Source organism: Nelusetta ayraudi, unplaced genomic scaffold (assembly GCF_046127955.1).
Source record: "Nelusetta ayraudi isolate G7.1 ecotype Tasmania unplaced genomic scaffold, CSIRO-AGI_Nayr_v1 ptg000120l, whole genome shotgun sequence".
In the NCBI taxonomy this organism is placed as follows: domain Eukaryota; kingdom Metazoa; phylum Chordata; class Actinopteri; order Tetraodontiformes; family Monacanthidae; genus Nelusetta; species Nelusetta ayraudi.
The window spans coordinates 2,796,484-2,814,885 of record NW_027466170.1 but is presented as its reverse complement, the minus strand read 5'-3'; the positions used below and the strand labels follow the sequence as shown (position 1 = coordinate 2,814,885).

General features: G+C 47.3%; 1 protein-coding gene across 4 annotated transcripts in view; it reads right to left on the bottom strand.

Annotated features, from left to right (window-relative positions):
• Positions 1-18,402, bottom strand: part of b3gat1a (beta-1,3-glucuronyltransferase 1 (glucuronosyltransferase P) a) — a 59,169-nt gene that overhangs the window by 19,588 nt on the left and 21,179 nt on the right. For 3 of the 4 annotated variants that reach the window (XM_076049791.1, XM_076049789.1, XM_076049792.1), the window contains exon 2: positions 9,814-9,927. The gene's annotated coding sequence lies outside the window, so the exon portion shown is untranslated. The remainder of the gene's footprint in view (positions 1-9,813; positions 9,928-18,402) is intronic. The other variant, XM_076049790.1, reaches the window with a different exon arrangement.

The following is an 18,402-nucleotide window of genomic DNA, read 5'->3' as shown; positions in this document are numbered from 1 at the left end:
CTGGATGTTCCAAATGATGAAGGAAGGAAGGAAGGAAGGAGATAAAAAATAATTCCATCTTGCTGCTTTGCCACAGAGATAAATCTCCCATCTTGTTGTTGTCGTCCTGTCTGGTCAACAATTCTCAACAGACGCGACTGTGATGGCGTGGTGTTAAAAACGGTGGGTTGGAAAAACATCCAGACGTTTCAACACCTCCCCCCCAACAGTTTAGCATAAATATAATTATACACTACAGAAAAATACAGAAAGAAGGAAATAATCTGGAACATCACACCACAAGTGAGGTCTTCATTTCTTTATGTGGTCCTTTTATCTTTTCCAAGACAGAACACAAAGGGAGCGTACCAATGAGTATCACAAAGTATTATTACTACTATTAATTTTAGTTTTGTATTTTCTTTTTGTATTTTTTTTTTTACCGTCTATGGCCTCTGCCAAGAGCCGGCCTGATGCTATTTCTTGCTCTCCGGCGCTGACATTTAAAGATCTGCAGCAAAATGTCAAGTAAGTAATGATGTTGAATGCAGGACGTGATGATGGGGTTGGGGGTTGGGGGGCAACTTCCAGAGGAATGTAAAAACACGGCACCTTTGGCATTTCATCCTTAAATCCCCATAATCTGTTCCACCTCTGCCTTCCCCAATTTTGCACTTAGCGCCTGCTAATATTATTCGTCCTCTGCGCCGACACGCGGCCGCAGCCAGAGGGCGGCGGCAGAAAGACGACACCACACGGCGGCGGGGTCGGCTGCTGCTGATGCGACGCTGCCGAGGTGTCGGTGACTCAGCAGAGCTTTGACTTTGCTGACATGAAGAGCGCCGCGGTGACCAGAATAAAGCTGAAAGGCCTCTGAGGCTGCACACGCTGACACAAACTCCAGGCGCATTTTGGTTTATTTATTGACCTCATGGATGCCGTGCAAACATCCGTAAACACACCAACAGCAGTTTGTGGGATGATGGTGGTGATGATGATGATGATGATGATGATGATGATTTAGTAGTTTGAAATCCACTTTGAGGAAGAATAAAAATAATTTCACCTATTGCAGTGATTTAGATTTAGATTTAGATTTTTTTTTTTGTTGCCGTTTTCCAAATTAGCCACCAGGCTTTATCTACTCTACTCAATTTATGATTTTTTTTATTTATTTTTTTTTGGGGGGGGGGTAGAGTGGTTGTTGGGCTAATTTTGACCTACATGCTGTTACTGGGATCCTGACAACATTCTGAAATCTGCATATGAGCTTTTGAAGTTTGCCAATTTATTTATTTTGATCGCTCATGAGAGGAACAAGTGAGTTTGTGCACAGCCTTCATCAGCAGGATTCATGCTATTTTGCCGGCCCTAATTATTTTGTGGACTCCTTTATCTATTTATTTTCCTCTTCGTTTTCTTCTCCATCTTTTTTTCCAGCCAGGAAATCTTCCTGCGTGGAGTTTCCTCACTTTTTTCTTTTTTCAATTTCAAGAGAATGTGATAATTAGCAAGTTGTCTGAGGTGTTTGGCCGTGATTTTTGTTCCCTTTCAGACGAAGCCAGACGCGTGTCCCCGTTTCCGTGTGTTTGTAGGCGAAGCTAATTGGCTGCTCGCTGTGGGCGGGCAGACGTGAGAGAACGCAGAAAACGACTCGAAGCAAGTCGTCAAGTGGCAGCGTTTTCAAACGCGTGTGTGTGTGTGCGTGTGCGCACGTACGCGTTTAGTTTTTTGCACAAGAGGCGACTCTCTTCTATAGTCAGGTGCCCAAAAACCACACACACAGTGCCAGTGTGATTTAGCTGCCTACCCAACAGTGATCAATAGCTGCTGGTGAGAGGAAACCTCTCTGCTGTCAGACTGAACCACTGGAATCGTGTGTGTGTGTGTGTGTGTGTGTGTGTGTGTGTGTGTGTGTGTGTGTGTGGGGGGGGGGGGGGGGGGGTGGTTCAGCCCAGAATAATGAGCCCCTGTGGGGAGAGACTGCATTATATGTGGAAATGACTCCAATTAGGCCATCCAGCTGCAAAGTCCACAGGAGGAGGTTTGGCCGAATGGAGGTGGACTCGGGAAGGTTCTACAGCCTTTTGTTGTCGCTCTTTTTTTTTTATCATCAGCAACTCAGAAAAATGTGCTGTATCGTAACTTCTTACAGCAAAGGGTGCAGAATGTGAAGGCGAGGGGACGAGATTGAGCCACGTTCTTTCGCTCTGCTCCAGTTTTCCCACCGCGCCACATGAACGTGTCCTAGATCCTTCTGAATTTATCTTGTGGGTTCATCTGGAGAAATGCACAAAACCGCCAACGTTTGGAAGGCAAAGATCGGAGCAAACTATCTCGCTACGGCTTGTAGCCCTGTAGTCCAAGAGGAAGGAGAAAAGCTGGCCTCACGGCTACTACCTGTGTCACGCCCGCCTTCTTCTGAGCTCTTTAATGGCAGCTAGCAGTCATTTTGAGGAAGATGGAGAGCATCCGTAGGGTAGGTAGCTAGGATAAAGTAAAAATTACTATTCTCGTATACAAAAGACATAAAAGCAAGTAGTAGTAGTAGTCACAACTAAAAGACAGCAAGGTGTCCATATGGAATTCTTAGGGAGTTGGTGATTCCATCTACATTCACTTGCAGCCCAAGTAACTCTTGCTAATATAATTTGCGCGCAGGTTGCAAAATGTGCAGTCGCTTCCTGGATCTGTAACCACTGAGTTTTGGCTTAATTTGCCTCGGTGCGCATCATCATAATTATCGCATTTTTTGCCTTAAGTGACGCTGTGCTCTTTCCTCCAACATTTATCACCCTCCCCCGCGCTGCGACGCGACTCGCAAGCAGATCTGCCGCTCGGCAACAAGCGGAACTCGCATCAGCGGCGTGCCCCGCCCACCCCAAGGGACCTGAGACGCCGTCCCCTGTTTGATAAGTGTGTCCCTGAAGTTTGACTGACCCCCGCGGCCCTTCAACCTTTAACGTTGGTCGAGGGGGTTTCGCAGATGGATGGGCGGCGAGTGGAAATGACGCAGAAGGAAAGGTCACCGGCGTAATGCAGCCGTTCGTCTCGCGGTAAACACGCAGTGATGTCAGAAGTTGACTGGAAGTCACGGACGCTGAGCAGTTCCGCAAAGCAGCGTCATGCAGTTTCTTGACACATTGCCGCGACATTCGGGCGCAACAAAGGCACTTCCAGCGTCATTACAGTTCTGCGGCCAGTCACGCTTTCAAAACATGGTTGCATTCCAAAAGCAGCATTTGTGTGTGTGTGTGTGTGTGTGTGTGTGTGTGTGTGTGTGTGTGAACAATAACAATCATAAAGCATCTCAATAGCAACGTTTTGGTAGATTTGCCAAATTAGGCTAATCGGCGCTGGCGGGAGGCCCCTGCTATTAGAGAAGTGAAACGAGGTGCTGCTGATGGGCCCTGAGGCGCTACACCTGCTGGATGACATGTTGGCAGCAGCCTGGAATACAAATCGAGCTGGTGTGTGACTGAAAGCCACCCAGTATCGCCCTGCTCTTCCCTGCTGCCTGCTAAATTTTGAAGGACGTTTTCTGTGCATAAAATCAGTCGGCGTTGTGTGCTCCCGATTTGCGTCCTCGAAAGGTTTCAGTGGTGTATTTACAGCTGGAGTGGCCCCCATGTCAGGCTTATCGCTACAAACCAAAAGCTGCAGTACCACAAATAACTGCGGGGGAGGGAGAGAGGGGGGGGGGCAACATGACCATTGCCGCTCACATTACAAGTTGTGATCGGCATGAGGAGCAATTTGCGAGTCAGTGAGAAGTTGGGAACGCAACTTTGGAGGAGCTGCAGACCAGTGACGACGTGTTCTATTTTCTATCATGACACTTTCTATGTTCTGTCACACAGGTCCATGTTCTGTTCAATGTCGGCAACAACACATGGAATGCATGCAGCAAATAATTAAGGAACAAATAAAACTGAGAGTATCGTCCTCACTCGTTATCTGTTTGCTCACATTGACGCCAAACAACGTAAACTAACGTGAAAACTGACCACACTGGAACGATTGAACGACAAACCAGGGAGCGAAAGTCCAAGACCCGACCTGTCGTTGTTTTACTGCTTCTTCACAGAGCTTTTTTCTACAATTACCCACAATTCCCCAGGAGTCCCGGCGCTGTGCTACTTAAGGAATCCCACCGCAGCTCACTGTGCAGGTACCGTGCGGCGCCTCAGCCAAACTGGCTCACAGAAAAATCCCCGAGATGTCTGGGAGACTGAACCTCTTTATTTGGGTCACGTCGGTTTGAGGCCTGAATCAACTTGACAGCCGCTGAACTTTCGGCGATTCAGCCTCGCTCGTTTTGGGCCCCCGCGAGCGCAAAATACTTGTTTTTTCGCCCCCTGATTTGGCATTCTGTTCTATGTTTGTTACACAAAAGGCGCCATGTAACTCCGCTGCTGATGATTTTACACTCCACAACCAGGTTGCGTTGCCCTGAATAATTCAGCGCTCAAGCAGGGAAACATTCAGAGATGTTTCTCGGAGCAACAATAGAATTGCAAACAGTTGCATCAGGGCCCAAAAAAAAAAGAAAAAAACACTTCTAACCTTACAGTACGACTGCGCATCTCTGAGATCTCTCTCCTCTCCTCCTCTACCCAGACTCCAGATGCAAGATGCTGCACATACTCTGCCTCTCTCTGCGCTTCCGAAGGGGTTTGGAAATAATAAAACACTCGCACAACGAAAGGAAACGTTCCAACATTGTTCACGTTTACCGTTTCGCATAAAAATTGCATGAAACAATGGATGCCAGTATGCAGCTCATAACGGGCCAGGTGACAAGTTCAGGGCTTTTGTCATGGTTGTGAAAAGAAACTAAGTGTTGGAATCAGACATTTAACATCTTGCATCATAGCATATTGTACTATTATATTGGTAACATTACATTTATATGTTGGAATTATTCTATTGAGTTGAATGTATTGAATGTTGCTATATGTAGTGCTTTGGTGTACTGATCATGATCAGTGCCCTGGGGGTGTTGAAAACCTTGTGAGCAAAGACTGAAACTCATTAAGTCTCATAAACAGTGAGCTGGGGGGACCAGAGAGTGGTCAGCTGAAGGAAGTGCCTTTGCAACGCTCATAAAGATTGCGACCCATCCAGTCACAGGGATGGGAGCTTGTGACCTGAGCTCGTCTTGCCGCAAATGGTTTCAACAGGTCACACCGGAAGGAAGGATGGACCGTTTGGCTCACGGCCAAATAAGGACATGCTTCCTGACTCACAAACAATGACCGTAACACCCAGGAACTGAAGGGGGAAGAATGGACAGCCAATCGGAGGACGACACTTGAGAAGACATTCAAATCAGGAGTCAGATTGTTTGTCTTTGCATTTAAGGACTTTCTTGGGAGAAAGGAGTCAGTGTGACTCCGGCGACGGCCAGGACTCAACTCCAGAGATCTCTCCATCAGACCTCTGTCACAAATGTCTTGTTCTTCTTTGCACTACAACTTCATAAGATTTTCCTTGTCTTCTTTTCTTCATTAAACAAACACGCGGTTTGGTAGCAGGATATTAGATGAAGGAACCAAACCAACAAGAGTGTCATTAGATTTTTTTTTTTTTTTTAAATTCTACATTTGCCCGCAAACATTGACCGGCCAAATATTTAAATGCTTGCTTGCCTTTTGCAAAACAATCGTACAAACAAAAAACAAAATGAAACCTTTTCCTGCCTCTTGGGATGAGGCCAAAAGCCTCCGCCACCTCCCGGGAGCCACCACCTCCTGCATTGGCCATTGTACACAGTCATTGTGCGTCGTGCATGAAAATTCATCACTAATCCCAGTATCATCCAGCAGCTAATGTCCTGAACACAGCGGCCGTGGAAAATTCACGCATGGTGGGTTTTCTGTGCCATTACAGGATGAAGAGCATGTGCACTACCCCCCAACACACACACACACACACACACACACACACACACACACACACAGCATCCTCCCCAGCACACTCCGACATCCGCCTCATTGCAGCCGAAGGTGGGAAGGCAAAGACGCGCTCTGCGCTGCCCAGTTCGCAGCCCGGTTGGGACTGGTTGTTTTCTATTTTTCCCAGTGAATAATGCACAGCCTTATTTCCTGCTCGACAACATCCCCTTTTGTCTCCGACGTGTTTATCACCCAGCATAATGGAGTACAACGCACGAGCTGTTAATAACAATGCCCTGAGGTGAGAAAATGACGGCCTGTTCTAAATCTGCCGTGCAGCCGCGGGTCGGGATGCACATTATTGCTGCAATCCGTTCTAAACATAGCCGCCGCCACTCGTAGTTTCTTCTTTTTTTATTTTCACGCTGTCAGGCTGCTGCTGTGGCGCAGCGCCCTTCCCAGGATGCTCTGCAGCTGCCGAGTCCGATTCACACGTAAAGAATCGCAGTGTTGATGACCGGGTCGGAGTCAGAACCTTCTCTCGTCACGTCCTGCTGAAAAACTGGGTGATGCACCGATCCACTGCAAACACTAGCGTTGCACGACAATCACAGCAGCAAACGGTGTTCAGAGTTGCATAGAAAGTCCCCAAGGTCCTGAGTGTGTCCGTCCGGCCGTCCATCTTTTGTCACCACCCGAGCTCAATCCAACTTCTTTACTCAGAACCCGCGCCAGCGGAGACCAACAGCGCTCACAATTGAAATGAATTTATTCAAATGCCAAAACATTTTATTTAAATGCCAATTTTTAACCAAACCTGCAATAAAAAGTCGCACTTGAAAATCTTCTGAACAGTAATTTGATGACAGCAGTGGATAAACGGTGCTGCTGCGTTCCATGTGAACCATGAACTTTGCACGTCTCTTCATTGCTTTTTTACAATAATGTTTCAACAAACATATGATTCTCAATCTCTCCCTCTGCTTTCTGTGCCACTTCTTCTCACCTCTCCTCCTCCTCCTTATCTTCCCCCTCCTCCTTTCTGACCGACGCCCCCTGGGGGCGGATGTGTCTCAGCGGCCTCTCTGAGGACGTGGAGAGGACGTCCTTTCCGTTTACTTCAAGTCAAGCCCAGACTCCTGGTGCTGGCAGACACAGCATGTGTGGCAGCTCTTCGGGAATCCCACAGCATCCCTGACTCAACTGAGAAATGAGAACAGCCCCCCGACCCCTACCCCGCCCCCTGCTGGCTGAAAGTGTTGATGTTTTCCGGTGAGTGCTCACGTCTGGCCAATAAACCCACAATGAGGGAGGATTAATCTGTGTTAATTCACCTCGCGCCAATTACACAGATTGACAGAGATTAAAATGACCCTGAAACCTGCACCGTTTCCCCTCAGCTCGGGTTGGGGGTTGGGGGTTGGGGGGGGGCGCCTGTAGATGATGTCGAACGGTTTGTCTGGTAGGCTCCCATACTGCGAGAGCACTTTGCGTTGGATTTCATGAAAGAAAGATCTGAGAGCGCAACATCGAGCTGCATACTCTGCTGAAACCACAGTCAATACATCAGTGCCACACACGCCTGTGAATAAGATTCCAATCAAATACTAACAATTTTTACTGAGGGATCATCGACTGAAATGAACCACATTACAATATCACAATAGGTTTGATCATTTACATATTAAAATAGGTTCAGCTGTGACCTAATTCAAATTTATTCCATGTGCATATCTTATTATTGCGCATGTAAACCAACACTGCAGCCTTTGGCAAATGAGGATTGTTTTCCCATCTATTAACACTGCAAAGAGTAATATTATGCATGGCTTCACTTCTGTTTCAGATTACATTAGTTCTGCTGTGTATCATATTTGTTTCTGGATAAACATCTTATATTAATACAGTCTAAGATGATGGTTCTTCCAGTTCCAGTCTTTATTGCATTGTGCAGAACTGCCATCAAACCTGTGAATGAGACGTCGTCCAACCAGGGTGGGGCGCTGGTGTTCTTTTTTTTTTTCCTATGTTCAATTGTTTAAAAAAAAAAATTGCATTATGCAAAATTACCTTTCGAGTCTCTATCCTGTCCTGGCTCAAACGTTTCCTTTTGTGATGTCACAAAGGGCACTGGTACCTTACTGACACGTATCTCAGGTTTAGTGACCACACCCCCCAGACAGATGCCCTCTAATACCCCCTCCCAAAAAAAAAATCAATGTGTCTGTTTTAGCAGGAGCCTGCAAACAAAGGGCTAAATAAGCCTCTCTTTATTTTTCTTCGAGGGATCTATAAAAGATTTTCTTCCCCCCCGATGATTTGATCAAGCGAGGCTGCTCCGCTCCACATCAGGGTGAAAAATATTGTTTTGAAAAAGAAGTTGAAAATATGAGTTGTTGACAACTTCTTTCTCAGTCGCTACCACTGAATCAATAAAATCCTTTTTTTTTTTTTTTTTTCATGCAGAACACGATAACTTGAAAACAGCCGAGCACCATCTCTTCTTAAGGTCATGTAACATTCAATTTAAGTGCATTTACAATTCTGTTGATCCAATCAAAAGCCTGTTTTTTTTCTTCAGTCTTTCCTAAACCTCGCTGGATGAGTCGACCCTTTCCGAGCTCTCTCGTTGATGGTTGCCAACGTGACTTCCTGACCTCTTTCTGAAGAAAACAAACCGTCACCGCTACAGTGTCGCCTCACACCGGGTCACACGTCTCGATGTTTTAGGAATGGAAGCACCGTGGGATTCTGGGGCTCGGTGAATTTTTATCTCAGCCGCAGCTCTGCAGTGAGAAATCCCGCTTTTCTTCCCTCCTAACGAGGAAACCACAGCGCCGCCCGGCCCTCCGCACTCTCTCAGCAGCACCTGCAGCTCTCCACACCTCGGAATGATTTCTTTGGCTTTGGCATCAGCACGGTTGGCTCTTCCACTGCCTGCCGTCCCCCACTCTGGCAGCCCCCTCCTGCTCTATGGCTGCACATATATCAGCCTCTAATAATATCCTGGACCGGGAGAGTCGCGGACAGCCGAGGTAAGTGGATCTGTCAGATCATTTTGCCTCTGTCCTCCACCTAATTCTTCAGACCAGACTTCCTGCTGAAAATTGAACATCCATTGGGCGGAAGAGGAGGCAGGGGGGAGGTAGAAGGGGAGGTTGAAAAGTGGGGGTGGCCTCCTGCTAGATTCACTATTGACTTGAGAGGTGCCGTGTGAATAAAAATGAGCCGCGCTGCGTTTTGATTGTCTGGAGAAACGACAGTGGGAGCCGACAGATTAGTTTCAAAATTGGAATTTGTTTGGAAACCATTTGTCATTTTTCACTTGTTAATTTGAAGTGTTTTGTTTTAAAAAAAAAAATATATATATATTAGTTATTTTAATTTACGGTTAGATCTTTTTTGCCAGTGATTTGGTTGATTTTTTATTTATTTATCAATTCATTTATGTTCACATGCTTGCAAATGAATTCATTCAATTTTGCTAAAGAGCTCCTGTTTTCAGATCCGACACCTGATTCAGTCATAATAGGCCTCTCACCCATAAACCACAATTTTCGTCTGTCTCTTTTCTTAACCTGCGACTCAAACGCAGATATGAGACGGTTCCTTTGAAAACCGTCCTTGAGATGGTCCTTGTGCGTTTTTCATTGCCAGAATCTCATCAAAGCGGACTGAGAAAACCACGTGGAAACACAAGGAGGCGGACGTAAACGTTAAAACACTGCAGCTGCAGCATCTCCGTTGCCACCTGAGCAACCGCGGCCTCAGTACCTGAGCTCCTCCTGACAAGATCTGATGCAAAATGGAAAAGTGGGAGAAAAGCTCAACCAAGAGGCTGCAAGAGCAGCTGGAGGCTCCTGGAAACCAAATGGAACGCAAGCTGCAAGATTTCCTTCTTCGTTACAACAAGGAAGAAACGAGACAAGAAACTCACTCTGTGTCGTCCGCCGTCCTCTGAAGTATTAATTCCCTGGCTTTGAAGAATGTTGACTTGGGTCCAACACACCACCAGCACTGGTCACACCTTCAGGGCTGGCCTGCTTTCCTGCTGTGGATGCAGACAGAAAGAGAGAGAGAGAGAGGTGGATGAGACTGGGCTTCCTCGTCCTCGGCTGGTTGGAGACGCTGTCACACGTCAGCCACTGGGTCGTCCCCTGTCTGCCCGTGGACAGCTGTCAGGAGGGATAATCGCCGTCTCTGATGAGATACGCTTACATGCAGCGTGACGGACGGGAAGATGATGAGAATGTTGTTTTTCACCTGCCCAGCGTGCAGATCTGCACTCAGCGCCCGACTCCTGCCTTCAAACAGCACGCCGCTGGTCTTGAGACCCCCGTCACTCAGTGGGGAGGAAAATATATACACGCGTCTGGAAGAAGGTTGGCTTTCTCAATTTTGCACACACTGGAAGATATGACCCTTCCGTCTGAAAAGGTGGTTGTACGCATCAATGCCGCCACACGTCGCCGTCGTAACATTCGAGTCTCGCCTCTTTACGTGCTTGAATTGCTCCCTTGCACAGGCGTTGAATGGAAAAATAAGTGATTGTGCAGCCGTTTCAAACATAATAATTCAGCGTGATGAGGAGCGGTGAAAAGAAAAGTAGACACACACACAGAAAGGCACTGCTAGTCCAGTCATGGCCAGAATCTCACCAAGAATATTATAATAAAACCACTGAAGAGGTAGCTCCTGAAACCACCCACGTGGCTCACACTCTCAAGATCTACCTCTGAGAATAAAATCTGTCAGCCATCAGACATTCAGAGACACTTGTGCTTGTCATTATGGCCAGACCGGACAAGGGAGGAAAAAAAAAAAAAAAAAAAAAAAAAGGGGACTGCTTGCTAGCCTCAGCCATGCTCTCTCTCTTTCTCTCACTGGGAACACGGGAAGGAGCGACTGAATGCGACTCACTACGCTTTCTAAATCGACTGATCGACCTCGCAAATGATTGAATGACGAAGCTTCTGATCTGACCAGGAGAGTAGCATTTGCATGCGACTAGATGCCGTGGTCTAGTGCTGCGTGTGCGCCAAAACAAAGCGGCTCCCCGCACGTCCTCAGCATCTCCACCCCTGCAGTGCTGAATTTCCAATGGACAAGCGAGAACATGGTGGCTGTGGTAAATGTAGACAAGAGATGAAGCATCTGCATCATCCTGAGGCCAGATGATCATGTGCCAAGCAGGCCAGGAGAAGCTCATCCATGCTTTTCTCTCCAGTAGGCTAGACTACTGTAAAGGTCTTCTCCAAAAGAGCATAAACTGCCAACAGAAGTGAAGTCAGCCCCTTGTGTGAATGTTTTTAAATCCAGGTTAAAGACTCTTCTTTTTTTCTTATGCTTATGCTTCTATTCATCTTATTATGTTTTATCATCTTTATTTCCATTCTCCTTTATCACTGCTCTATTAATGCATTTTAAGTTGTCTTTTTCTTCCTCTGCACTTTGTCTTCGATTACTCCGTCCTCTCTTTTTAATTGCTTTTAAAATGTTGAACTTTTAAGCATGTTAAGCACATCGAATTGTCTTGTGTATGAAATGCGCTCTATAAATAAAGCTGCCTTGCCTTGCCTTTGCCTAAAATTCCACTTTCACACGTTCGTCATGCAGCACGACTGCCACCAGCGCGGTTTCCGGTCGATACATTTTTTATTCATTAGATGTAGTCCAAGTCTCCGGGGTCCAGAGTGACGGCGCTGCAGGGGGATAAAAAAGCAGCCCATGAATGCTAAAGTATATCTAAAGCAGCAATTTGACAACTAATTCAGCCCAGAGCTATTAATAACCTCCCCCCCCCCCCATCTCCCAGTGGATGCCCTCTGGGGAACGGCTGCTTCAAAAGAAGAAGAGGGCCGTTCGGAAGCGATGAGACAAACACACAGCAGCTGCACTTCTCACTCGTGCTGCTGCGATTCCACTGCACGACTCCCCAGCTACTGCTCTCAATTATTGACGATGCCTCTCCGCCGCCGCCGGCCTCATCTGCCGCCCAGCTGGTGTGTTGCCGCCCGCGGGCAGCTGCTGCGGCCGCAGCCGACAGGGAGAGGAGGGGGCGGCGGCTGATCCCAGGCTCGGGGTGGGGGGGGGGGGTCCTGGGGGCTAGGAGGTCGAGCATGTTTAACGGCACCCTCAATGGGGCCAAATTACAATTACAACAAACAACAACAAGAGGCTAAAAGCCGCAAGCAAGAACCCGGAGTGAATCAGCTGCAGCCCCGCGGTGGCTGCGCCCCCTTCAGCACCAGTTGTAGTTTTGTCCTCGGCCATTCATACGCATCCATGAAGTCAAGCGGCATCAACGCTGCGTACCTCAGTACTGGTCATGTCAGAGCGTCAGACTATCAGAAATATATCAAATCATGTTTATTTCATAACTAAACCTTCAATGCATTACCCACAAACCTCCAGTTTGCCCTGTGCACATAGTTAATGGAGTTCAGAAGACAAGAAGATACTATAACCTCAACCTAACCCGTGGTTGCTCGCCCCCATCCCTTCTTTTTTTCTTCTTCTTCTTCAGCGACTGTTTTCGTCATCTCAGTTTTTACCGCCTCTCTGTTTGACGCCGTTGTGAAGTCGACACCTTTTTTTTTTAATTTTATTTTTTTCCCATGCAGACGGGGAGGCGTCGCTATAGATCCTCCTGAAACCTGCTAATGCCGCCGCTGGAGGTGGAGACGAGGCCGACTTCCCTCTGAGGCGCAATGAAGAAGATCAAATTTTTTGCCAGCAAAATAAAGGGTGCAAAAGGTGTGTGGAATTGTGTGCTGGCACTGAGCTATGAAAGAACAGCCGCCGCCATTTTTTTCCTCCCCCGGCAGACCTCTCTGTGAGAGCGGCTCTTTATTTGTCTTTGCGTCACTGAAGTGGGGTCAGAACCTCGGCTGGAATCCAGTGGAAGAAACCTTGCACGGCTTTTGTGTGCTGCTGATAACGTTCTTCGCTTTTACGGCCACAGACGAGCAATAATTTTAACCAGTTTGGCAGCAACAAAAGAAAACAAAATACAAGGCTGCTCCTCCGCTGAATCTTTGATGACGTAGGAGATAATGGCGGAGCGGGTGGCCTCTCTTTTCTTTCCTTTTCTCTTGGCTCTGAAGACATCTGTCATTCATCTGAAAATTGCCAGGTTTGCTGTGAAAGAGATGCGGCCGAGGCCTTTGAGAGAAGCGCGATGATTAATTCAGGCACGTCAGTCGTTGAGTAAATGCCGCTTTATTCCGCCCTAAGTGCTCGACATCAATAATGCAGGCGGGGGTCTAAGTTCGGCATCCGTCTTGGCAAAGTTCGACGTGTGCTGTGGTGGTGGGGGGTGGAGAAAAAATAAGGCCTCCACTTTTTAGCATCACCGTTCTCTTTCCGCTCCCTCTGTCCGTTGGGCGGTGGGTGGTGGGTGGGGGTGGGGGTGGGAGGTGCAGGCTGGGGCTGTAACTGGAGGACGTGCAGTGGGTGGCTTCCTCTCGGGAAGCGGGGGGTTGGCGTCGGGCGTAGGTGGCAGCGGTGGACCCCAAGGAGGGTGGAGACTGCAGGCCCCCTCCCTCCAAGCCATTCCCTGACCTCCACCTCCTCCACCTCCACCTCACCTCGACAGCAAGAAGTCGCCCTTTCACGTGGGAGTCGTCGTCGGGAGCGCAGGTCAACTCTGCCGCCGAGCCATTATTGCTCATTAAGCCGATTATCGCCGCAGAATTTAGCGGCAGCCTTTCATTAAACTCAGATTAAAGAATAAAAGGAAATGTCAGAGGCCATAACAGCTGCAGGGCCGCGCAATTATCTGCCAGGTGATTTATTTGAAAGGCCTCTGCGCAACGATTACGATTTAATTGGTCGTGTGTGTGTGCGTGTGTGTGTGATGGATGGATGCAGCGTCGGGCGTCGTCGGCTCCCATCGCGCCTCTTTGTTTGCCCCTCTGTTTGCGCTTTCCTCAAGACCAATAAAGAGAGAGAGAGCGAGTAGGGAGAGAAGAAACAACAACAACAAAAAAAAAACCAAACTGAATGGAGCTCAGCCAGGCCCGGGGTTGCCATGGCGACTCGCGGCTGCCACTGACGGCGTGCTGCTAACAGCTTGTCGCCGCCGGTAATCAGGAATACTTGTTTGTCGGCCTCCGTGGTCACTCTCTGTTTTTCGTTGTTTTCATTGCGAGGCGACACGCGGAGGAGATGTTGACAAAATGAACGGTTTATTATTGCATCACGTTTTTTGTTATCATTATGGCCGCAAGGTGAAATCCACATATCCCATCTATATTTGCAGCGTTGGGGCTCGGACTCGTCCCTTCAGAGGTCTTCTCTTACTTATTCAAAGGATGTGCATTAAAGAAAAAAAAAATGAACAGAGGATGGTGGTGGATGGGGTAGTGACAAGAGCCCGAGCAGCTGCAGCTGCAGCTCCAACGATGACTTGCATGCACGCACACACATGCACTAAATTTCAGTGAATTTCTCCACTAGCTGAAGTTTATTTCCCTCACTTAAAATATCAGACTTACAAAAAACAGCAATCAGCCAATCAGTTATAAAATAATAATAATAATAATAATTCTATGTTTATCATAATGTATCAACTCAGTCTCTAACAATTATGGTCAAAAATGAGTGTGAACAGTGTCTTCTGTTTTTTTTTCCAGTTGCATCTACATTTATTTCCATCCAGTGTCTGAAAACGCTGCAATAGCACCACCACTATTTGGCACACAATAAACCCTTCACCTCCTAATAGGAGAAAAGCTTCTGACATGTAAAGTGCATTGTGAGTCGCACCGCTGAAATGCAACGTGTAAGCAAATCCACTTCAAACCTCAAAGACTTACATCCAGTGTCGTGTCTGGAAGTGGCCTCGACCTGCGTGACACGGGAGATGTGAGCGGCTCGATCTGAACGACGATTCACACACCACCCGCTGCGCCACCAATTCTGGGCGATGACGTCCGAGGCAGCGGAGAATTTACAGGCTGAGCAGCGGCAGGCAGCAGGGTGACAGAGGCAGAAACTCTGCTGCACTCCAGGGAATAAACTCTCAACAACCTTCTTCTGAATCCTGCTGGGAGGCTACGCTCTGCCAACATGTTGATTTTAGAAGCACCCCTTGTGGGTTTGTGTATTTATTTAAATTGTCAAGAAAAACAATAAAAAAAAACAACCTTCCACTTCATTGCAGCAAACCCATCCAAGTGGTGCTCTCGCTTCACTGTCCATCCTTCCTTTCATCCTGGTTGCTTCCACTGAGCCCACCAGGCTCATTGTCAGCCTCTGCGAGGATACCAGTTGCTGTTGGGGAGGTGCTCCTGGTGGAGGTGCTCCAGTTGGAGGTCCTCCAGGTGGAGGTCACGTCTCCGTTCAACTAGCGGCTAACTGCTATTGTTTGCACTCGGCCCGCTTTTCCCTCTCGGACCCGTTGGCTCGGAGGTAAAGTGCGGCTGCGTTGCGCCTCGGGCGCTCTGGAAGGTGCAGCGTGGGGGTGATGAATTGAACCAGCCTGGCCAGTTCAGCCTCGGCCTCCTGGAATAAATGTTTACAAGCAGCGCGACCACAACAAGCCTGGAATGCACGGCGCTTCATTTCAACTGCATTCTTTGTTGTCTGAATTTGCAGTGCAGAAATGGCCCACAATGCCATAAAGAAAAAAACAGTTTGCATCTCTAGCATCCCTAGCTGTGTTTCATTACCCCCTAGAATTGCGCAAAACCTAAATATCGCAATAAGAAAACTGGTAATGGAAACACCTAAACTTGGAAAACCCTCTCAACTCTGGCTAAAAGGTTTTGACGCTCTCATGAGGTGGTTTTTCAGACGTACTGATATAGAGGTATATCGCAAAATTCTCATGGAAAGACTTTCCGACGTGACATACGGGGTCACATGACCAGTTCACTTCAAGTGAAAATGATGCATTATGTTTGGATGGAGGAGGAGAACAAACGTAAACAAACAAAAGCAAACGTAATTCTCATAAAATCTCGCAGGACGAGACTTTGCATGAATTACGGCTTATGCGCTTCACACCATTCAATGGAAACACCTGCACATTGCAGTTGTACTTTGTCAAGATTTATCGAAATATCGTTTCTTATTTTACGAAAAGAAATGCAACTTCTGTCGTCACATCAGTGTGGCATCCCAAAAAAAGAATCCACAACCTCATAACACTATTACTACTGCTACTGACGATGACAACAACAACAATAGTTGCTTAGAATATGTCTCATGTCAGCCAATAATCCAGTGTCAGCTCTGTAACATTTACATTCATTCAGGGTTGACTGGAAGCGGCGCCACTGTCTGGTGATATTTGTCGATGATGCCTAAATGGGAAATGTGGGGATTACCGAAGTCGGGACAATTTATCTGCTAACTATTTGTTTAAAGCCCTCGGATCAGTTTCCATCAGGCGCGTCTGGATTTGGCTCTCAAGGACAAATTTTAAACACCTGGACAAAAGCCGGTAATTGAGGCAACTGTGCACGCACACACACACACACAGCGTGTGAGGTTTTTTTTTTCTTGCTTGTGGGCTACCCTCACTTCTGTACAAATTATGCAGCAGTCGCTGAGAAAATGACCGTCATTAGCTCGATACAGGCACGTGCACATTGTTGCGCTCACTGTGCGGAGAAGATTGCAGCCACTTGAAACGTTTTGTACCTTCACCAGGGAAAACAACACGCGGCATGAAGCGGTTTGTACCCTCGGCTGGGCCTCGCTAACAAATAGACTATTACACAACACTTCATTTTAGCATCAAGAGTCCTGGGTTGTTGCTGTGCTGTGTGCGTTTTTTTTTGTTTTGTTTTGTTTGTAGTTGTTGTGCAGTTCCAGCTTTCAGCCAGTTTCCACTCCAGAGAGAGTTTTTGTCTTCCAGAGAGACTGGTGACCACGTTCAGACCACTTCCGTTCCAAACTGCTCCGGTCGGCAGCACAGTGTGAACAGAAAGGGTTTCAATCAGGGCGGGAGGGAGAAACGCAACTGAGCAATCACAAGGAGGAACGAGTGTCTTACGCAGCTGTGACCTGTGGTTGGATTTCCACTGAACGTTTCATGGTTTCAAGGCATCACAACCTCCTTTGATGCTTAGATTTCAGTGGGGGAAAAATAGGCACTACTGGTTCAAATGGGTGGAAATTGTAGGAGAAATAGAACTTGAGCAAATATATCCAAGAGCAACGTTGTCTCAAAAAAAGAACCACTGACTGAAAATCATTTTTTTCTGTTTTTATATTCCACCCCTTGAAATTCAAAGTGTGATAAGAGCACATCCAGGGGTTTTCACACACACGGACCTCACGGGCGGACGGACTGAAATCTTGGTGCCATAAGTGTGTAAAACACTGTCGACGGTTGTAAGACGGTGGAGAGTTCAGTGACGGAGCAGGACGCGTGAAGGAGAGCGTGAACATTTTCTCTGTCTGGAAACGGAAGAAAGTGAGAAGAAACTGTTTGAAACAGGTTTGCAGGAAAATCGACTGGCGTGGCCAATGAACCGCTTCCGCTTTTCGCATCTCCCCCAAATGTTTCCAAAACTTTATGAAAAAAAACCTCAACAAGAAATAATTCCAACTTGGCCGCCACACGGTAACTCGTGAAATCTTCCCTCCACCTGCTGCTGCTGCGTCTGTTTCCCTCTTCTTCCCTCACATTTTAATCACTTGTTTTTTTGAAGGTCCGATGTGTTCACTGTTAGATGGGCTTCCTTCAAAAATGGCAAGATGGCAGCTAACTAGGAGCAAGACCCTTAATGGCTTTATGTACATTGTTATATATATATATGAGAACCGTAGTATACACTTGTATTAATGAATTAATGGGCAGTGTATTGGGGTTTACCAATATAAAAATCATAAATCCGGCCAATTTTTACCCACTCGACCTTTAAACGTTCCTGACGTTCGTCCGGAGCCGCGCGCCAACAGTCCCTCTGACGTCAGCAGCAAAGTGTCGCAGTCACGACTGTGGTGACGCTGGCGAGCGCCGCCACTGGAAGTTTCCTCGGAGTTAACGTGACATTTGCTCTTGATTGGACGCTGCGGCGCGGCGCAGACACATTCTGTCCACTTAATGAGCAGCAGGGGAAACATCAGGGCAGAGAGCTGCCCGATGTCGGCTCTCACAGCAGAACGTCGAGGCTTCAACGCTCCCTGCAGCCTCAAACCTTCCCATTTACCGTAGTTATTCAGATTTTACCTTTATAATAATGATGTCATTGTTTTTACAAGGCAGAAAAAAATGCGCCAAAAAATTGTTGTTCCCTCCATTTCCCAGCGCCGAGGTCGTCGCGTGCGAGGAAAAGGCGGGAAATAGGAGTTCCTTGCCATTAGGAAGATTCTCGGTTTTAATTGGGTGTTTTTGCAGCTCTTAACGACGTGCCGACGAGCCGTTACAAAACATCGGAGGTGGAAACGCACCCTGCCGACGTTCCGGGAGATCATTCCTCTGATGTGGATGTTTCACTGAACAGAATAATGAACAGCAGAGATTTTAATTCTGATTATCTCGCCCCATTTTAATTACCCGTCTGCTTTG